We start from the raw sequence: 2,548 nt of genomic DNA on the forward strand, positions 1-2,548 counted from the left end.
CCCTGGCCATGGGGGTCTGAGGGTGGCAGGTGGAATTGAGACTGCCAGTCAGCCACCTGTCATGGAGAGGTGACCCTGGATTATCTGGGGGGACCCAGTGGAATCTCAGGGCCCTTCAACATAGAGGCGGAGGGCAGAGCAGGTCTCAGCGACAAGACATCGCTGGCTCTGAAGACAGAGGATGGGCCTGAGGGCCAAGGGATTTGGGCACCTCAGGAAGCTGGAAAGGAGGAAACGGTTTCTCCTCTGGAGGCTCCAGAAGGAACCAACCCTCCCGAGACCTGAGGTAGCCCAGGGAGACCATTTTAGACGTCTGACCTGCACAACTGGAAAGCGTACGTGTTCTCTTTATAAAAAAGTCTCATGAGTACATAGAGGGTGTAGCTATTTATGGGGCCCATGAGATATTTTGAGAGAGGCATCCAATGTGTAATAATCACATCAGGGGAAATGGGGTGAAGCCACTATGTTTGTGATAATTTTTTAGAGCAGCCATAAAAATACATGTAAATAGGACCCAGTTAGATAACATATATTTTTGGCTTCTGCTCTGTAGAAACTTACACATGATTTGGGGAGTGGTGAAGGCCTGATTTGATTTTGTTTGTTGTTTGCTTACTTTTGGGCCTGGTGCTCTGGGCGGGCAGGTGTTTAATTGAACCTGGCCCCTTGCTTGTTGAAGTGTTGAAAGAAGGCAGCCTCCAGGTTCTGGGAGCTTCCGAGTGAGCATCACGCCTCACGGCTGCAGGTCAGAGAACGATTTGAGGCCCAGAGACCCCTCGGACGTAGCTTCTGCTTTTCAGAACCTGTTCATTCATGTAGCCGCAGGAGACCTCATCCCTGAATGTCCACACCAGACATCAGACCTGGTTGCAGACCCGGTGGTTCTAGGATGCAGCAGTGTAGACGGGTGAAGGAGCGGCCAGGGCCTGAGTGAAACTGGGGCAGAAGAAGCAGCTTTTGATATTTATTTTCTGCTGAGTCTTGCCAGCTTTTAGTTTAGAAGTTCCTTCTTGAGGAAGAAAGTGGTCACTTAAATGGTATAAAAAATAATGCACCAGGCAGGGGACCCCTGAGACCCTGGGGCTAGGCTCTGGTTGGGGGCCTCACGCGGAGAAGGAGGAATGAGACTCTCAAGGAGGCCAAGGTCCCAGGTCTTGGGCTACCGGAGGCTCTGGGGCCTCTGCCTTTCGCCAAGAGCAAGGAAGGAAGGAATGTACAGCAGCAGAGCCGTGGACACAGGGCAGCCCCAGGAACAATGGGATGGTCTCACGGCCCCGGCCTCCACCTTGCTGGAGCTCCCAGGGCAAGCCCAGCCTGCTGCCCGCTGCCTGCTTCTCCTGCATTAGAGGCCTCCAGGTCCAGAATAGTTGCTCGGGGCCAGCATTTGCATCCACATCTCCTCCACACGTTAGAAAACTTGGGCTTTGTTTTGTAGCCTGTTGGTTCCACTCAGCAAATAGAATTGTACATAACTGTGGAGGGGCCCTACACGGAGGCCCAGCCCGGGAGACCCACGAAGGGCTCAGGAACACGGCTTCTCCCTCCACCTCCTGGTTTCTGTCTCCGACCATGTCTCTCCAAGCCAGTCAGTCCTGCGTGGCCACAGTGGGGACCAGGCTGCACCAGGGGCCTGCCCTGCTGTGCTCGCCTCTGCCCGCGCTGGGCTCTGCCTGAGAAGGAGCCCGGGGTTGGGCTCTGTGGTGCCCTCTCTCAGGTGGGGTTGCACGAGGCCTGCTGGGCTCCACTGGGCTCGGTGTGATGAGCGTGACTGGCGGATGTGCGGGCCTAGGATGAGCAGAGGGACCCGGCAGAGCCACGACCCCAGGCCCAGGGCCCCTGTTGGCCCCAAAGCCAGTGTGGCGGCCGTCGCTGGGACCCTGACAGGGGGCGGCACTGGCGTGGGGTCTGACACCTGCCAAGTTCCCGCGAGCTGCCCCTCGATGACGCTCGCGCTCTAATTCTGTCCCAGGGAACCCGGAGGTCAGGATGGGCATCCCCCCTGCTTAAGGGGCAGCTGAGGCCAGGGTGGGGCCGGGGAGGAACGGCGGGCTGTGGGCAGGAAGCCCATGGAGCTCAGATCTGCTCCAGGTCACGACCCGTGCCAGGCTTGGGGTCCACACTCCCCAGACACAGATGGCGGCACGTTCCCCTCAGACCGTCCACCTGTTCTTTGGCCAAGCCGGGGCTCTCACAGCAGAGGCTGCTGAGTTCAAGGCCGCCCCTGGGCAGCCAGGCTGGGACCCTCGCCCGCTCCCTGGAGGCGCCCGCCGCCGGGTTCACGGGGGAGGGATTAGAAACCACTCAACGGAATGTCGAGAAGGCGAGCGGGGTGGGGATGGGGTGGGAAGGGGACAGGCCCTTCCCGACACGTGGGGACACGCGTGGCCGTGAGGTGACGCCTCGGCCTCTGAGGCTGGCGACGGGCTGGATTCGGACACAGCTGGAGTCACTCACCCTGTCAGGCTTGAGCGGTGGGGGGCGGGGCCTGCTAAATCCCGGCTGATGATAGGCTGGATTCAGACACAGCTCGAGTCACTCACTCACC

The 2,548-nt window shown here is 58.9% G+C and overlaps 1 long non-coding RNA gene across 1 annotated transcript in view; it reads right to left on the reverse strand.

Moving 5' to 3' along the window:
• Positions 1-329: 329 nt before the first annotated feature.
• Positions 330-2,548, reverse strand: part of LOC113219746 — a 6,733-nt gene continuing 4,514 nt past the window's right edge. The window contains exons 2-3 of the long non-coding RNA XR_003306723.1: positions 867-1,012; positions 330-742 (exon numbers count right to left, since the gene is read on the reverse strand). This is a non-coding gene — a long non-coding RNA (uncharacterized LOC113219746). The remainder of the gene's footprint in view (positions 743-866; positions 1,013-2,548) is intronic.

The sequence above is a fragment of the Piliocolobus tephrosceles genome, chromosome 20, assembly GCF_002776525.5.
Source record: "Piliocolobus tephrosceles isolate RC106 chromosome 20, ASM277652v3, whole genome shotgun sequence".
NCBI lineage: Eukaryota > Metazoa > Chordata > Mammalia > Primates > Cercopithecidae > Piliocolobus > Piliocolobus tephrosceles.